The sequence below is a fragment of the Panthera pardus genome, unplaced genomic scaffold (genome assembly GCF_024362965.1).
Source record: "Panthera pardus isolate Hobbes unplaced genomic scaffold, ASM2436296v1 HiC_scaffold_16, whole genome shotgun sequence".
In the NCBI taxonomy this organism is placed as follows: Eukaryota; Metazoa; Chordata; class Mammalia; order Carnivora; family Felidae; genus Panthera; species Panthera pardus.
Genome location: NW_026526721.1, coordinates 142,348,827 through 142,368,593, shown reverse-complemented (window position 1 = coordinate 142,368,593; position 19,767 = coordinate 142,348,827). Strand labels below are relative to the sequence as shown.

The window sequence follows — 19,767 nt, the reverse complement described above, 5'->3', positions numbered from 1 at the left end:
CATTGAGGTAAACATTCCTATGTGACGAGGGGCTACTCAACTGCACGTCACCGGTGTAGTTCTTGATTGAGTTGCATTTTTCCCATGTGAGAGAATAAAGTACTGGTAGGATGCTTCAGGATTTACTTCCCAATTCCGTGGTTTCTAGGTTTTTTTCTCTACCTCATGTGAGTGCATTGTTTTGAACTCTTAACGGAGACTGTGCTAAATGGGTGACAAGTGTACATATCAAAGGCTGTGAAAATTCTAGACATTTGTATATTTCAGCATCAGTTTTTATCAAAATAGTTTCAACTGAAGCAGGTAGGTCTAATGTTAGATACAATTATATAATTATCTCCACAACTGTATAATTCTCAATTGTAGCTTAAAAGTCACTTTTCAGCCTGACTGATACATCAGCTTTCTCCTGCTTTTCACTCATGAATAGTTGTGTTCCTCTCATAGACAATGAATCGTTCACCAACTCTAAGTAGGGCTACACATATCTAAGTCAGTGGTCTCTGAATACTTTTTGCTCATGACATTCCATCGGTAAAACATTTTTTTGTAATACACTGCCAAAGTGTAATATGCTCACTTATAAATTCTATACACATAGCACTGTACAATTATTTGACATAATGTATATAAGTCTACAAATAAAATATAAAGGGGTGCACTAAAAAATCACAGATTTCAATATTTTGGGGGGGCCTCCAATGGGTTGCCTTAGGCACTCAGCTCTGGAGATCACTGCCCTGAATGTTATTGATGTGAGAGACACATTATAGCATTTTAAAGCTGATTCTCTTAGTTTTAGAAGAATCTAATTCCTCATAAGGGCAATTCCAAATGTACACTTTTACCATAACCATGTGTCTTCAGTAACAACACTTAGATCTATTGTCCAGATTTTTATAGTAGAGCATCATATCTTAGTTTAAAATATAAAAAGCAGCCCCAAACAGAAACTATAGATCACTTCCAATGCAAAGTTACTTGGGAATATTTCCAAGCCAGTACTTTGTGAAATATAAAATGAGACCAAAGAATTGTGAATCTTCATCTTGGACACACATTTGCTTACTCATTTGAAATTAATTATAATTTCAACCTAATATAAAATATTTACTTATCTTAAAAACTTAACGAGCTTTTACTTTTTTTTTTCTATTTCTAAATTTAACTTGTGTTTCTTTAATAATTTTTCCTATTTATAAACATATAGGTATTTTAATTTATAAGTTAAGGAGAATTATTAAAAATCAAATTTATTGTATCTATATGTTATTAAATAGGATTGAACAGATTTGTTCCGTGTTGGTATATGGTGTCTCTGGTGGCTGTTGAGGCCATGTTTCTGAGTGTTGGCCAATGCTGCACTTTATTTTCTTACTAAGATCAGCTGCAATTATTTCCTTTGGTTACATTTAAAGATGTTGAGGTTACTGTTTTTATTTTTTTTTCATTTTAAACATTTTTATTTATATTTGAGAGAGAGAGACAGAGCATGAGCGGGGGAGGAGCAGAGAGAGAGGGAGACACAGAATCCCAAGCAGGCTCCAGGCTCTGTGCTGTCAGCACAGGGCCCGACGCGGGGCTCAAACTCACGAACCATGAAATCATGACCTGAGCCGAAGTCGGACGCTTAACTGACTGAGCCACCCAGGTGCCCCGAGGTTACTCTTTTATTGTAGCTTGATTTTCTATCTAAACTTAACTTATTAATTTTTATATTTATTTTCTGTAATCAGTCCTGCACATCAAAATACTTGACAAAATAAAATAGTGCTAAAAAATAAAAATAGAAGTGCTAAAAATTCTATAAAGAAACACCTTTTTTGCGATCCCCAGTTCTGCTTTCCTAAAATGATCACTTTTAATTCTCTTTAGCTTCTTCTGACATTTGATTTTCTATTGTGATAGTTGAGGATTTAGTTTTCTTATTTCCTTTTTTTCCTGATCTATCCTTCCAATATAGTTATTGCACAATTTGGCGTTAAGTCAATATTCAGTGTTGACATTATTGTTACTGTATAATTATTGTTCAGTGTTGATCACCTTTCCTTTCTCATAGACCTTTTTTGTTTTTCTTGGAGTTAATAATCGTCTTCTTTTTTGTTTGTTTTCTTTTTCTACATACCTATTATTTCTTCTTCCCACGTCTTCTAAAAGGATTATAAAAGCCCTCTCTGTACTATTTTCATGTGGTCACACAGGGCAGTTACTTTTAACTCTGTTTTCTCGGACACCCAATTCCTACAGATTGGGTGCAAATGTAGCTTGGGTTTGAATTTAGGTCTGCTGCACGGCCATTGTCCTGAAACTTACATTTGTTCCTTTTCTAATTGGAGTCTCTCTTATACCCTGTGTTTTTCCCTCGCTCTGTATTTATTTATTTTTTTCTTTTTCAAATTTTTATTTAAATTCCAGTTAGCTAACATACAGTGTAATATTAGTTTCAGGTGTAGAATTTAGAGATTCATCACTCCTGTTCTGCTGAAGTGTATCTTCCAGTACTTTCCTAAAAAAAAAAGAATGTTTGGGATTTTATAATTTTTGGATGCTTGCATTCACAAATATTTTTATGGGACCCTTGTACTCTTGGTAGTTTGGTGGGTGTAGTATTCTCAGATGGAAGTCATTTTCCTTCCAAATTTGAAGGCATTACTTATTTACTTACTTACAATACCACCAGACTGAGTGCCTGAGTGGCTCTGTCGGTTAAGCGGCTGACTTCAGCTCAGGTCATGATGATCTCACACTCTGTGAGTTCAAACCCCGCTTTGGGCTCTGTGCTGACAGCTCAGCCCAGAGCCTGGAGCCTGCTTCAGATTCTGTGTCTCCCTCTCTCTCTCTGCCCCTCCCCAACTCACACTCTGTCTCTCCTCTCTCTCTCTTTCTCAAAGATAAAGATTAAAAAAAAAATGTATAGCATTAATTTGAAACCAAATGTAGAAGATACCCATATTTTGGGAGGTTGAAATAAAGCTGCAATTCATAAAGCCTATAAAAATAGGCTGTGGTATGTGTGAAAGTATGTCACCACAAAGGGGCAGCCTTGGAATATTTTACGTTTCTCTTTTCTTGTGCTAGAAGGCTTATTTACTCCCAGGAAAACACAGAATTGGCAAGAGATGTTTAAGATGCATGAGACAAAATATATTGAAAATATAAGCAGAAGAAAATCTTTAGAAAAGATAAAATTACTCTCTTTTTCTTTTTTAAAAAAATTTAAAAAATTTTTAAAGAATTTTTTTAAAAAATTCTTTTTAAAAAAAATTTTTAATGTTTAGTTTTTGAGAGGGAAAGAGAGAGAGACATAGACAGGGGTGAGTGGGGGAGGGACTGAGACAGAGGGAGACACAGAATCTGAATAGGCTCCAGGCTCTGAGCTATCAGCACAGATCCTGACGCGGGGCTCGAGATCATGACCTGGGCCAAAGTTGGACACTTAAACCGACTGAACCACCCAGGAACCTCTCTCTTTTTCTTTTTTTTTTTTTTTAATTTTTTTTTTAATGTTTATTTTTGAGACAGAGAGAGACAGAGCATGAACAGGGGAGGGACAGAGAGAGAGGGAGACACAGAATCGGAAACAGGCTCCAGGCTCTGAGCTGTCAGCACAGAGCCCGACACGGGGCTCGAACTCACGGACCGCGAGATCATGACCTGAGCCGAAGTTGGCCGCTTAACCGACTGAGCCACCCAGGTGCCCCTCCTCTCTCTTTTTCTTAATGTAGATGAATTAGCTGTTTTAAGATTGAGGTTGGTGTGCAATTATTTGTAGTAAGCACACTAGCTGGGAATTTGCCTTCATAAGGCAGCAGAGAAGAAAGTATTAACTTTCTCTTATTATACTAATATTTAGCTATGTGTGGTTTTACAAATGTTGTCTAATTTTAATGTCTAAATATATTTCCATTTAAAAGACTGTATATTTTAATGACTTGTCCTGTGAAACATGCCCAGTTCTTGCCTCTGCATTTATTTGCAACCTTTGGATGCCATATGAGGGAACAGACCTGCCTCAGTGGCACGCGGGGCAAAGCATAGTCAAGGTCGGCCCTAAGTGCTGCCACTTGTCAAGTAAAACCCATACTGTACCATCATAGAATGGCTCAGAAGGAGGGGTCTTCTGGGAGTGAACTGGTTTGTAGACCCACCTTTTCACATTTCTTGACCTTTTCAAATACTCACATTTTAGTGTAAGCCCCTCATGCTCCCATTTTCTTCCCTGATTCCAAATTTAAAAAAAAAAAAGGAAAGAAAAAAGAAAGAAAGAAAACTCAGTCAACTATGCTAATAGATTTTATACATGGGCTTTAGTGCACGACTCAAGAGGTCACATGTTCATCCCGCAACCAAAAGGGCTGTGCACGTTTCCCAAATGATATTTGGTTGTCGCTACTGTAATAACAACAAAAAAACACTTGATTCAGTGGAACATTTATCAACGACTCGAGCGCTTATCAAATGCCATCATATGCCAGGCATGTCGGGGTGGATGTTAGATGAAAGCCGTGTCCTCTGTTCCTTGAACTCACAGTCTTATGGGAGAGACGTTGAGTTCTTCATTCAGCAATTAACTCCTGAGCTGCCGCATCTGGCTGTGAACAAGAGAAGCATGGCAGATGTGGTTACTATCTTCGTGGAGCTCATAGTTGCATTACAGGGTGATAAAGACCAGAAAGCTGTCTATGCAAACTAGTAGTATATTGGTTGGGATAGGTCATATTATGCTGCAGTAACAAGCTGACCTGCAAGTCTCAGCAGCTGAAAACAACGGCAAGCCACTGGCTGTGTGACACATCCACCTGTGGCCTGGTTTTGTATGTCCTGTGAGCTAATGATGGTTTTTATATATTTTATATTATATTTTTAGATGGCTGTTGAAAAACCAAAGAATTTGTGACCAAGACCATGTGTGGCTCTTAAAGCCTTAAGTATGTGTTATCTGGTCCTTTACAGGAAAAGTTTGTCCTTGGGGCGCCTGGCTGGCTCAGTTGGAAAAACATACCCCTCTTGATCTCAGGGTCGTGAGTGTGAGTCCCACGTTGGGTGGAGGGATTACTTAAAACAAATAAATTAATAACCTTATAAAATATATAAATTAATAGCTATAATCCAATATAGCTACCAAAAAGAAAAAAGAAAAGAAACAACAAAAGGAAGGAAGGAAGGGAGGAAGGGAGGAAGGAAGGAAGGAAGAAAACGTTTGTCCACACTGGCTAGCTTAAAACAGCAAGGTTTCTGTCTTAGCACATACTGTGTATGCACCGTAGGTCACTAAGGGAGCTGTGCTCGGAGACTCAGGCTGGCTAAAAGCTCCTCTATACCTGTTTCCACGTTGCAGAGGCGGGGAAGAAAAGGCATAGCAACCGTACTTCAGCTCTTAAAATTTCTGCCTTGATTTCATTGGTCAAAGCAAGTCAAGTTTGAAAGGGTGAAGGTGTATTTCTCCTTCCAAGAGAATTGGAAAAAAATATATAGTCTACAATTACATATAATTGTATACAGAAATATATAATATATTGTTTACTATATAATTATTTTATAATTGTTTACTACAGAATTGTATATATACTAATATATATACAGTTCTATAGTCTATCACAACTATCAGGCACAGGGGAAAATGTGACGACTCTGCCTGTGGAGAGTTGCCCTCTGCTACTCAATTCAAATACCATTCCTCAGGTGGAGTCTTTGATGTCCCCATCTGATACATTCTGTTTCTGGGCACCTTAGTATAGTATACCAGGCTTGCCTTTCTCACAGCACATAGGGCAGTGGTTGATTGCCATTCCCGCCTTGAGGTAAGGGAAACTGGCTTTCCTGACTTTGTTTCTCAGAAGGCACTTTATAATATTTTTTTTAATTTTTTTTTTTTAACGTTTTATTTATTTTTGAGACAGGGAGAGACGGAGCATGAACAGGGGAGGGTCAGAGAGAGGGAGACACAGAATCTGAGACAGGCTCCAGGCTCTGAGCTGTCAGGACAGAGCCCGACGCAGGGCTCGAACTCACGGACCGAGAGATCATGACCTGAGCCAAAGTCGGCCGCTTAACCGACTGAGCTACCCAGGCGCCCCTATAATATTTTTTGAATGAATGGATACATGAATGAATGAATGAGCAAACAGACTAAAACAGCCCCATGTAGAAATATTTACAAGTCAGTTACAAATAAAAAGTAAGATTAGGGAAGATACCTGGGTTTGAGATCTTTATCTGACAGCTGAGATTTTGTGGGAAGAGTGTTCAATATAAGAGGGACTGAGGATTAAGGTGAAAATCAGGTATAAAATGGGGAAAGGGACAAGCAGCTCGCACTAGCATCTCAGCAAAGCATGAAAGGAAAGTCTTTACTTTCTTGAATTCCAGCAAAGTTTGGGAAATCAAATTAGATGTGTCTTGTATTGCTAGGATCTTGGCATTTTAATTGTTTTCTAGGGGATTAGAGGATTTTAATTGTTATTCGTTGGCTCAACTGCTGCTGAGAAATCTATGTCATTATAGGAAAAAATGAATTAGCATTGCACTGCTGATAGGGAAATCAAAGCCCTCATATGCTTATTATCTCCTATACTTCTAAAATCTTCTCATGAAACAGGCACATAAAAGACAGTTTGTGGCTTTTGTAGATCTCTTGACCTGTCTTGCTTTGAACCTGTTGTGTAGTGTACTTCTCATTAACCAGATACAGTACTTCTCATTAACTGGTATCTATTTGAGTTTAAGCCAGCACAGAGCTTTGAGTGTTCTTACACGACTACAGAATGTTGAGTCACTTGTGTTGCATACCCACGTAGCACCTGTGTAGTAAGGTGGCTACACGATTTCTGGGATTTCTCTTAGCCAGCAAATTGCCTTCATGTCACTGAGAAAGCAAGAATATTTTCTGTCAAGCCCACCGGGTTCCTTATATTGCTGCTAGGTCATGTGAAATAAGGAAATAGTGAAGCAAATTCAGTCAAATATAATTTCTAAAAAAAAATTTTAAGATTCTCATACCACCAGTGGGTCATTCTGTAATCCTGAGATTTGAACAGCAGTTGGCTTTGAGGAAAAGATGAGAATGGCAGTCCCAAGAAAGTTCACGCGGGGTGTCCTGAAAGTCCTGGTCCTGACCAGATGATTGTTATGCTCTTCTGGTGAGATGAACTCATCGTAATCAACTGCATGAGGGAATAAGGAGGCATTGAATCTTACCATCTTAGGGAAAAAATGGAACTAAAATCTTCCCATTGTTGGGTTTATAAGGCCTATGAAAACATCAGAGACCAAGGATAGTGAAGTTTATTTTAGTGTATGTTTTCATATGGGCATATTGGGTTATGATTTAGTTCTCCAAGAAATTTTAATGTATAGGGTAGAATCTGATGTGTTCTGGACATGTTATTTTCATTCTGTGAGTTTTCCCAAAGTGTGTTCTCTGAAGCAGCATGGTGAGTAGGTGGGAGTGCCTATTTTTACAGAGACTAGTTCAACAGTACATGGTACTACACATCTGATCAGTCTGCGCAGCCTCGTAAGGGTACTGAAACCATTGGAGACTTTTGGACTCTATAGTCCTGTCATAAACTCTGTGTGTGTGTGTGTGTGTGTGTGTGTGTGTGTGTGAGAGAGAGAGAGAGAGAGAGAGAGAGAGAGAGCATGTGAGCAAAGGCCTGACTTCCTGTTTTTATCAGAATCTGACCCCTAGCATTCCTATTTAATATTAGAACTGTGTGTTTAAAGTTTCATTCATTATTCCAAGTAATCATAACCAGAACAAGCCCCACATTGAAAAATGATTTTAGAAGAGCTCATACTTAATAAGGACACTAGTTTCTCCAAGATTCTAGTCTACTGATAGATATCCTACAGTGTGAAATGATATGTGTGTGTGTACCAAAGAAATGGGGTTCCCTAGAATTCAGAAAGTACTTTTGTACCAGATATTGAATTTGTCATCCCAGAGCTCTTTGTTATAATACCTCCATCAATAAAAATCAATCAAATAATGATGCTGTTGAGAAAGAGAAACACTTTCACTCTGCCTCATCCAGGGAAGGGCCTGCACTGGGGGCAGAAGCTTTGGAAGAGTCGGTGGCCCAGTGGAAGAACTCAAAGAACTCACTCTACACCAGCATTAAACCTCCCCTTTTCCCTTGTTTAAGAAATTCTGTTTTAGACTTGATTAGAATTCCACTTGTTGAAGTAGAAATAATATTAATAACAGCTGAACTTCACTTGTAAGAAGGTCAAGGAGAGGTCTGGAGGGCAAGGATTAGAAATGTGAGTGGCCTTCAGAGGAGGAAGTGCCAACGAGGCAGGGGTTTGTTGAACATCTTTCTGGGAACCTTCTTCTCATCCCCCCCAGAGCCCCGCACAGAGAAGATGTTACTGATGATCCCGTTGCTGTGGAAGTTAGAGGCTGGCCTTCATTTACTAGGTTGGGAGGAAAGAGTAGAGAGATAGATGGGAGGGGGTTGCGAGGTGGACATCTTTCTGGCCTATTATACAGTTATGCTCACGTATACGCCTCTGTCATTCCCTAGCACTACAGATATTTCAACTGATCATTTCCTGAAATTGTCACAGTCGTTCATGGTTTTGTATTGTACTCCGAGAAGATACTTTTATCATGGTAGAATTTTTAGCTGTGCTTTGAAGGAAAGGAGTAACCACCCACAGCTACATCTCTTAAGCTTTTACTGTGGGATGAAAGTTGTATGTTCATTACCTCTTCCAATATCTGAGGCACATTCCCATATTCACAGATAATGGAAAGAGTTGGAGAGGATAGAAGACTTGCTCAATTCACCCAACTAATAGGTTGGCAGTGCCAGGGTTGAACCACGTCTGGCTCTAGTGTTCACCTCTTTGACAACTCGCTTTATAATATTCCCTTAGAAAGATCGTTTCAGGTAAAGAAAAAGGCATCCTTGAGTGCGTGGGGTGCTCATAATCGAGTACTGTGTAAGGATGAATCCAATAGTTTTGTTGAGGTGAGCATTTTAAGTTGGGCAGTCCACCATCTGAACGTGGCCTGCAGGGTCTTGCATCATCTGGCCATATCCTTGATGGTCTACCCTCTAGCCAACCTGGCCTTTTTTCAGTTCTTCAGTGGACCATGCTCCCTTGATCACAGGACCTTCTCTCAGTTCCTTAACGGATCGTGTTTCCTTGATCACAGGACCTTTGCATATGCAGGTTCCTCTGCTATATGGCTTTCTCCACTTTCTCTTACCTAGTTAACTCCTGTCCTCTGTCTTCTATTCACTCAGTCACCATTTTGTCACAGTTTTTCCTGATCACCTGTGTCTCCTATGTTACTCTCTCATAACATCATATATCTACCTGATTTTTAGTGACCTTGTCAGAATTATAAATTTATATGTGTGATTCTTTGTTAATTGTGTATCTGTACCATGGGTCCCTATGGGCTGTCAACATACATAATTTCTGATCTGGACACTATCTTATCTTTAGTACCTATCCCAGTACCTGACACGCAGTAGATAATTAGTGTGTATTTATGGACAGATATGTGAATCAGTGAATAAATGGACAGTCTTGAAGGCATAGAGCAGCTGGAAACTTTATAAACAATAACAAACAGGAGATGTTCTGGTACTTATATGGGGGCTTGCTGTGATGAAGACGGGGGTTGGTAGATTGTTCCATTGTTAAATACTCTGTGGAATGGATTAGAAGGAAAAGTTTCCTGATGAGCTGCACCTAGGTTCTTGTAGGAAGAGGGAGGGCCTGGGCTCCTGGCACATTTAAACTGTGGTCGCAGACTCAAAAGAAAGGTTCAGATACAAGAGCTGAGGAGTCGATGAACATAGGGGCAAAAGAGACAAGGCAGAGCTTTCAGGCCAAGAAAATGGGGAAGATAAGATGCCATCTCTACTTGGGATATCCCAGATGACCGTGAACGATAAGCTTGGTCTGCAGTGCCAAGGGCCAGGTGCCACCTAGAGCTGGGGATGAAGTGGTGTGGCTGTGAATTTGGCCACTGCCGACACGGGTGGTGGGGGGAGCCTGTGGAGGGGGATGGGAATGCCTTACATCTGTACTATTTTACAAAATACTTCTTACCTGTTGTCAGGTTGTTGGAGCAACCCCTTGCAAAGGGTAAGTTTCATAAGCTCTTTTTGAGAAAACCGAGTAGTTGAGTTATGGGTCCAATGTCACATAGATAGTAAACGACCGAGCAAGAATTGAGGGACTCAACCAGAGACCGCACACCTTTTCTCTCTGGAGGTTGACAGCAAGGCTGTAGTGCAAACAGGCTACAGTTTTAGCATTTTCTGTATCGTTCATTCTATCAAGGGAGAGATTGCTGTACCCCTTTCTGCGGTATAATGTGCTGCACGTAAGATGTTGCCATTTTGAATTTCTATGATAGCACATGAATGCTTTTATGACCACAGTTTCTGAAATAAATCGTTTTCCTCTACTCCAAATATGACCACAAATGTAGGACAAGTAATAGAAACATTACTGCTACTACGAAAATTTTCCAAATGGCCAAACAATATTAGCTTTTGTTCTCTTCATGAATACTTGTCAACCATCTGTGTGTTTTCAGAGAGCCATCTGAGTTTCTGCCATTATCTACAATACATGGAGTGGGTAGAATCTTTGTGAATACCACTCCTTAGTTTTGGCCTTTCAAAATCAATGGCATTTTTATAAAAAGAAGATAATTTCTATGTAGCACTGGAACTAAAAGTCAAAGTATTATTTTAGATTGTAATTTCATAAAGTCTCTGTGTGCTAAAATTATAGTGAGCTCCTAAAAATATTGATATACTGTACTATTTCTACTAATTTTCTCCAGTACACAGTAGAGGAATGGGAAGATTACAGCAAGCCATCTAACTTGTGGATAGTCTTAGAACACTTCATAAAACTTAGCCCTCTACTATTTCTCATTCCTCCTACTGGACTGAGAGGATAGATACATATTTAGATAGGTATTTAGATAGATGGATGATAGATAGATAGATAGATAGATAGGTAGGTATTTAGATAGATGGATGATAGGTAGATAGATAGACAGACAGACAGACAGACAGACATGGATATACAGTTTACCCTTGAACACTATGGGTTTAAACTGTGTGGGTCCACTTATCATGGATTTTTTTTAAAAATAAATAGAGTAGGGTGTTGTAAATGTATATTTTTTCTTCCTTACTATGTTCTTAGCAACATTTTTTGGGGTCTACCTTTACTTTATTGTAAGAATATGGTAAATAATACATATAATGTACATAGTGTGTGTTAGTTGGTGGTTTATGTTATAAGGCTTCTGGTCAACAGTTGACTATTAGTAAGGTCTTGGAGAAGTCAAAAGTTATACATGGAATTTTTACTGTGCTGGGGGTCAGTACCCCATCCCTCGCATTGTTCAAGGCTCAACTGTATATCTATATATGTATCAAAAGATATGTATCTGTCAATATATGGTGATAAACCACACAAAGTATGGATCTTGTGTACTGGTTAGAAATGATAGACCCTAAATACGTAAGGGAATATGAAACACACAAAAATAGAAATGCTGACCCTGGTCTCCCTTATGGTCCCATTTCTGCTCTAACAAGATGAAAGAAAATATCATGAACCAGGAGAAACTCGCCAAACCACAAGCACAAGTGCACATTGGTGGGGAAGGAACTGCTCCCGGAAAGAAGAAGGTGGTTCATACAATGGCTACAGCAGATGATAAAAAATTTCAGTTCTCCTTAAAGAAGTAAGGGGTAAACAGGGCACCTGGGTGGCTCAGTCGGTTGGTTGTCCGACTTCAGCTCAGGTCATGATCCCGCAGTTTGTGAGTTCGAGCCCCGCGTTGGGCTCTGTGCTGACAGCTCAGGGCCTGGAGTCTGCTTCAGGTTCTGTGTCTCCCTCTCTCTCTCTGCTCCTCCCCTGCTCACTCTCTGTCTCTGTCTCTGTCTCAAAAATAAATAAACACTAAAAAAAAAAAAAAAGAAAAGAAAAAAGAAAAGAAGTTAGGGGTAAACAATATCTCTGGTATTGAAGAGGCGAACATATTCACAAACCAAGGAGCAGGGATCCGCTTTAACAAGCCTAAAGTTCAGGCATCCCTGGCAGTGAACACTTCACCGTTCACAGGCCGTGCTGAGACAAAGCAGCTGGCCGAAATACTGCCCAGCATCTCAAACAGACGTGGTGCAGACAGTCTGACTAGTTAAGCAGACTGGCTAAAGCTCTGCCTACACGATCTGTGGATGGGAAAGCACCACTCACTGCCGGAGAGGTTGATGGTGATGAGGCTCCAGATCTTGTGGAGAAGTTAGATGAAGCTTCCAAGCAGGAAGCAAACTGAATGGAGTCAACTTCTGAAGAAGATAAAACTTGAAGAAGTTATCAGGAGCTGCTATTTTACATTGTGACTGCTTTTTTAAAATTTTGTCCAGGATCTGAGAAAATCTAGATCTCTAATATTTTTAAGCCCAAGCCCCTTGGACACTGCCGCTCTTTTCAGTGTTTGCATATACACAATCCATTCTTGGCAGTTAATTAAACTAAAGAAGCCTGGGAATAAGGTTTGAAGCAAGGTTAATAAAGTTCTTTGCCTAGGATGTGTTTTATTTTGTATTTCATTGACACTGATTTGTACACAGAAAGCAAAGTTGTTTATAGAAAGCTAATCATGGCATGTAATATGGCTGGTAATCTTTGATGAAATTTGATTAAAGATTTTATTTTACTTTTTAAATACTTAAAACAATTTTTTTTTTGTTTATTTTGAGAGAGAAAGAGAGAGAGAGAGAGCCAGCATGAGTAGGGGAGGGACAGAGCGAGAAGGAGAGAGAATCCCAAGCAGGCTCCACACTGTCAGCAGTGTGCCTGATGCTGAGCTTAGATTCACGAATCATGAGATCATGACCTGAGCTGAAATCAAGAGTTGGATGCTTAACGAACGGAGCCACCCAGGCGTTCCAATTAAAGATTTTAAATGGCAGTATAATGTAAAGAATAATTTCAGATAATGAAATTCATTAATCAAATAAATGTAATAGACAAGTATTAAAGAAGGGGACATATTCACGGGTAGTATGGTCAAGAAAGACATTTCTGAAAACCCGGATAATATATGGTCTTATGTACCTGGTAGGAGTTTGGCTTTTATTCTTAGTATTTATCAGAATCCTTTGTAGAACTTTAACTTTGTGAGTAGTGGTATCTGCTCTTGGTTCTTCCAAGATCATTTCGGCTGTGGCATGGAGATTTGTGTTTGGAAGAAGCCATGGAAGCAGGAATCTGTTCAGGAGGTATTGTTCGGGACCCTACGTGAGTGTTCATGGTGGTTTGGCCTAGAGTGGTAGCAGTTGTATTGATTTTTCATTCCTGTGTAATAAATTGCTGCAACATTTAATGGCTTAAAACAACAAACCTTTATTTTCTCACCATTTCTGAAAAACAGGAATCCAGGAGCAGCTTAGCTGGGTGGTTCCAGCTCAGGGGCTCTCATGAGATTCCAGTAGAGCTGTCAGCCCTGGCTGCATCTGAAGCCTTGACTCAGAACCAAAAAGGCTCATTCACTTGCCTGGCAAGTGGGCTGGAACTGGGCCTCTCACCCTCCAGGCTGCTCTTCTGTAGCTGGGCCTTTTCTTCAGACTAGCCTGGACTGTTTTACATGGCTTAGGCACAAATTTCGTAACTACGAACTCAAAACCGTAATATATAAAAGAAAAAAAAATTAATTGAATTTTATCAAAGTTTAAAACTTCTGTTGTATGAAAGATATTATTAAGAGAATGAAGACAAGCTTCAGACTGGGAGAAAATATTTACAAATCAGATACCTGATGTGTGTAAGTACCTGATGAAGGTGTAAGTACCTGATGGAGAATTTGTATCCAAACTCAATCATAAGAAAACAAACAACCCAGTCAAAAAACGGGCCAATTTCTGAACATTACTTCACTAAAGATACACAGATGGCAAATAAGTACATGAAATATGTTAAGCACTGTTATTAGGGAAGTGGAAATTAAAGCTATACTTAGCTATCACTACACACTTACTAGAGTGCTATTAAAAACAAAAAACCAAGGGGCCCCTGGGTGGCTCAGTTGGTAGAACAAGCAACTTTTGGTTTGGTTTGAAGTAGGCTTCACCCAGCGGCCCCTGGGCATGCAACTCTTGATCTCAGGGTCATTCGTTCAAGTCCCATGTTGGACCTAGAGCTTACTTAAAAATATATACACGTAAAAAAAAAAGTAAATAAATAAACAAACACATAAATAAAGAAATAAACAAACCTGACAACACAAATGCCGGTGAAGATGTAGAAGCAACTAGAATTCATACGTTTGTGGTGAGAAAACATTGGAAAATATTTTGGTTTGATGGTTTTTAAAAAACGTAACATTTTTATTGTATCACCCACTAATCTCACTCCAAGGAATTAAAGAGAAATTAAAAATTCTGTTTGCAAAAATTTGCATGCAAATATCGTACTTACTTGTACCTCTAGTATACTTTTTTTTTTTTTTTTTTTTAATTTTTTTTTCAACGTGTTTTATTTATTTTTGGGACAGAGAGAGACAGAGCATGAACGGGGGAGGGGCAGAGAGAGAGGGAGACACAGAATCAGAAACAGGCTCCAGGCTCTGAGCCATCAGCCCAGAGCCTGACGCGGGGCTCGAACTCACGGACCGCGAGATCGTGACCTGGCTGAAGTCGGACGCTTAACCGACTGCGCCACCCAGGCGCCCCGTCTAGTATACTCTTGAATAAGAATGGTGAGAGCAGACATTCTTGCCTTAGTTTCTTTTCTTCTCTTTTTTTTTTTTCTGTTTTCTTTCTTGTACCTTGAGTTAATACTACCTTGTCTTAATTACAATACCTTCAAATAATTTTTAATATCTTGTAGGAAACTGTGTTGTCTTCTAATCAAAATCCATGGCTCCTTTTGGTCTTTTCTATTTTTATTAAGTACACTAATTTTACACTTAATTTGTGAAATCCTTCCCAAAATATTTGGAGGCATTTCACTGGAATTGCATAAATTAGTTTAAGAAGAATGGCATCGCTATAACATTGAGAATTCCAATTCTTGAACTTGGAGTTTCCATTAATTTTAGCCTTCATTAATGACTCTGTAACAAAATTTTATAATTTTCCCTGCATAGATTTTTCACATCTTTTGTCATATTATTCTTAGATATTTGTGTCTCTGTCACTGTACTAGTATGTTTCCCCCTCCTCTTCTCCCCCTCCTCGTTTTTCTTCTTTTTCATCTCCGTCTCTGTCTTCTTCTTCTTTGTCTTCATTTTCAGAAGGAAACAGAAAACAGAAATGTTTTTGCTTTATTTTAAAAATTCAGTTATCAAGGGCACATTAAAAAGTGCTATTGTGACACTCTATCCAACATCTACGTCAACATATTAATAAGATTGCCACATCTTTTTTATTTAAATTTTTTAATGTTTATTTCTGAGAGAGAGAGAGAGAGTGTGCACGAGCATGAGCGGGAGAGGGGCAGAGAAGGAGACACAGAATCTGAAGCAGGCTCCAGGCTCCCAGCTGTCAGCACAGAGCCCGACACGGGGCTCAAACCCACAAACTATGAGATCATGGCCTGAGCTGAAGTCGGACACTTACCTGACTGAGCTACCCAGGTGCCCCAAGATTGCCACATCTTTTATTTGTTTGTTTTTTTAATAGATATAATTGACATACACCATGATATTACTTTCAGGTGTACAACATAATTACCTGGTGCTTGTATGTATTGTAAAATGATCACCGCAACAAATCTTGTTGACATCCAGCCTTGTTTTTGAACTTAAAGGAAACATATTTAATCTTTTAGCATTAAGTAGAAAGTTAGCTGTACTTTTTTGTAGATGCCCTTTATCAGGTTAAGGAAATGAACATCTATTTATACTTTGTTGAAAACAATAGATGTTGAATTTTATCAAATCCTTTTTAAAAAAAATTTTTTTAATGTTTATTTACTTTTGAGATAGAGAGAGATAGAGCATGAACAGAGGAGGGTCAAAGAGAGAGGGAGACACAGAATCTGAAACAGGCTCCGGGCCCCGAGCTGTCAGCACAGAGCCAGGCGGGCTCGAACTCACGGATCGCGAGATCATGACCTGAGCTGAAGTCGGACACTCAACCGACTGAGCCACCCAGGCACCCCTATCAAATCCTTTTTATACATATGGTCATATGATTTTCCTTCTTTATTGTATTGATTTGGTGAACTGTACTGATTGATTTTTAAATGTTGAATCAGGCATGTATTTCTGGCATAATGGTCCCTATGTATTTATTCTTTTTATCTATGTCTAGATTTTATTTGCCTATATTTTGTTGATTTTTTTGTGTCTATTTTCATGGGGAATAGCATTCTGCGTTTTTCTTTTCTTGTAATGTCTTTGGCTTTGGTTTCTGAGTAATGTTGGCTTTATAAAATGAGTTGGGAAGTGTTCTTTCCTCTTGTATTTTCTAGTTGAGTTTGTGCAGAATTGATATTTATTTCTTAAATGTTTGAAATGATCTGGGCCTAATTTTTCTTTGTTGGCAGTATAATGTTTTGATAAGGATTTTATGATTTTGATAAGCCTGATTCACATGTGACTGTTAATTTCTCCTGGTGAGACCATAAGCAAGTTACTTAATCTCTGAGTAAACTGAACCTCAGTTTCCTAATTTATAAATTAGTGGCTATGAAGATTGATCATGATATGTATCAGTTGTTCAATTCTTTATTATCCTATACTTACATATGTTAATTTATCCAGATTTTACTATTGTACTATACTACTTACTACTATTTATGCTATTTTTTTCAAATTTTTATTTAAATTCTAGTTAGTTAGCGTATAGTGTAATATTGGTTTCAGGAGTAGAATTTAATGATTCATCACTTACATATAATACCCAGTGCTCATCATAATAAGTGCCCTCCTTAATATCCATCATTCATTTAGCCCAACCCACACCCATCTCTCTCCATCAACACTCAGTTTGTTCTCTATCATTCAGAGTCTCTTATGGTTTGCTTTCCTCTCTTTTCTTTTCCCCTTCCCATATGTTCATCTGTTTTGTTTCTTAAATTCTACATATGAGGAAAATCACATGGTGTTTGTCTTTCTCTGACTGATTTATTTCACTTAGCACAATATATTCTAGCTCCATCCATGTCATTGGAAATGGCAAGATTTCATTCTTTTTGATGTCTGAGTAGTAGTATATTGTATATATATACATCTTCTTTATTCATTCATCAGTCGATGGACACTGGATTCTTTCCATAGTTTGGCTATTGTTGATAATACTGCTATAAACATCAGGCAGCATGTACCCCTTTGAAACTGTATTTTTTTAATCCTTTGGGTAAATACTAGTAGTGAAGTTGCTGGGTCGTAGGGTAGATCTATTTTTAACTTTTTGAGGAACTCCATACTATTTCCCAGAGTGGCTGCACCAGTTTGCATTCCCACCAACAGTATAAGAGGGTTCCCCCTTTCTCTGCATCCTCACCAATATCTGTTGTTTCCTGTGTTGTTAATTTTAGCCATTCTGATAGATGTGAGGTGATATCTCATTGTGGTTTTGATTTGTGTTTCCCTGATGATGAGTGATGTTGAGCATCTTTTCATGTGTCTGTTAGCCATCTGGATGTCTTCTTTGGAAAAATGTCTATTCATGTCCTCTGCCCATTTCTTAACTGGATTATTTGTTTTTTGGGTGTTGAGTTTGATAGGTTCGTTACAGATTTTGGATCCTAACCCTTTATCCAATATATAATTCTTCTCCCATTCCGTAGGCTACCTTTTAGTTTTGCTGGTTGTTTCCTTCACTGTGCAGAAGCTTTTTATCTTGATGAGGTCCCAATAGTTCATGTTTGCTTTTGTTTCCTTTGCCTCTAGCTATGTGTCTAGTAAGAAGCTGCTGCTGCTGAGGTCAAAGAGGTTGCTGCCTGTGTTCTCCTTTAGGATTTTGATGGTTTCCTGGCTCACATTTAGGTCTTTCATCCATTTTGAGTTTACTTTTGTGTATGGTATTAGAAAGTGGTCCAGTTTCATTCTTCTGCAGGTTGCCGTCCAGTTTTGCCAACACCATTTTTTGAAGAGACTGTCTTTTTTCCATTGGATATTCTTTCCTGCCAGAGAATTAGTTGTCAAAGATTAGTTGGCCATACATTTGTGGATTCATTTTTGGGTTTTCTATTCTGTTCCACTGATCTATGTGTCTGTTCCTATGCCAGTACCATACTGTCTTGATGACTACAGCTTTGTAATATAGCTTGAGGTCTGGAATCATGATGCCTTCTGCTTTTCTTTTCTTTTTCAGGATTGCTTTGGTTATTCAGGGCCTTTAGGGGTTACATACGAATTTTAGGATTATTTGTTCTAGCTTTGTGGAAAATGCTGGTGGTATTTTGATAGGGATTGCATTAAATATGTAGATTACTTTGGGTAGTATAGACATTTCAATAATGTTCTTCCATGGAATTTTTTCCCATTTCTCTGTGTCCCCTTCAATTTCTTTCATAAGTATTCTATAGTTTTCATTACCATCCAGATCTTTTACCCCTTTGGTTAGGTTTATTCCTAGGTACCATATTGGTTTTGATGCAACTGTAAATGGGATTGATTTCTTGATTTATTTTTTTGCTGCTTCATTGTTGGTATATAGAATTGCAACAGATTTCTGTACATTGATTTTATATCCTATGACTTTGCTGAATTTATGTATTAGTTCTAGCAAATTTTTTGGTGGAGTCTTTCAGTTTTTCTACATAGAATGTCATGTCATCTGCAAATAGTGAAAGTTTGACTTCTTCCTTGTTTATTCGGGTGTTTATGCTATTATAATCCTTATTTTACAGGTAAGCAAGCTACCACAAAGGGAGATTCAGTAACTTGACCAGGGTTACTCTGGTAGCACATAATAGAGCCAGGATTTGAATTGAGACTGTCCGGTTCCTGGGTTACTGCTTTTAAGTGCTAAGCTGCACTAACTATAAAAATACCTATCTTTCAGGATTACTATTAGTATTAAATTAGACAATTCATGTAAGCAGCAAAATTTGTGTTATTTCAAAGTTGTAGTTTAGTAAATGGACATTGTTATTAATAATGTCAATTATTGTTAGTTTGAAGTCTAACTACTTTGGGATATTTTCAACCTGAAAGACCTATTGGTATAGATACATTATCAAACACTCTCATTCAAGTTCACTGCAGTGAAATTCCATCAGCATTGGGTGCACTGTACAAAGTGGTATTGTGAACATCAAATCTTATTAGGCATAGCAACTTGAATTCTTGCCCTGGTTCAGCACTTTTTTGTGTAATCCTTGTAAATAAGTCTCTTGGAATGTTAGTAAGTCTGTATAGTGAGGCTATGAAGAATATCTCTTTGTATCTCTTTGACCTAAGTTGTTGAGTGGTTTAAAAAAGTATCTAAAGGTGCATTGGAAAGTACAGCTAGTGCTAATATGAAATATAAATATTTGGTGTTCTAAGTTAAAAATCAAAAAAATCAAAATCCTTTGTTGATATATACATATATTGAGGTGATTCTTAATATCATTATTTACTATGGCTTAATACAGTTTGTTGCCATTTAGTATCAGATTTTTCAGATCTTCATGGTGGTTATTCAAGCTTATATTATTTTTTATTTTAGCTTCCTTCCTTCCTTCCTTCCTTCCTTCCTTCCTTCCTCTCTCTCTCTCTCTTTCTTTCTTTCTTCCTTTCTTTCTTCCAGATGAGGTGATGCCTGGCATATGCCA

The 19,767-nt window shown here is 38.3% G+C and overlaps 1 protein-coding gene and 1 pseudogene across 15 annotated transcripts in view; both read left to right on the top strand.

Moving 5' to 3' along the window:
* The window catches only part of NEK10 (NIMA related kinase 10), a 222,831-nt gene that overhangs the window by 71,395 nt on the left and 131,669 nt on the right, over window positions 1–19,767 (top strand). The window lies entirely within an intron of this gene.
* LOC128777334 (transcription factor BTF3-like) lies at window positions 9,401–14,392 on the top strand (annotated as a pseudogene).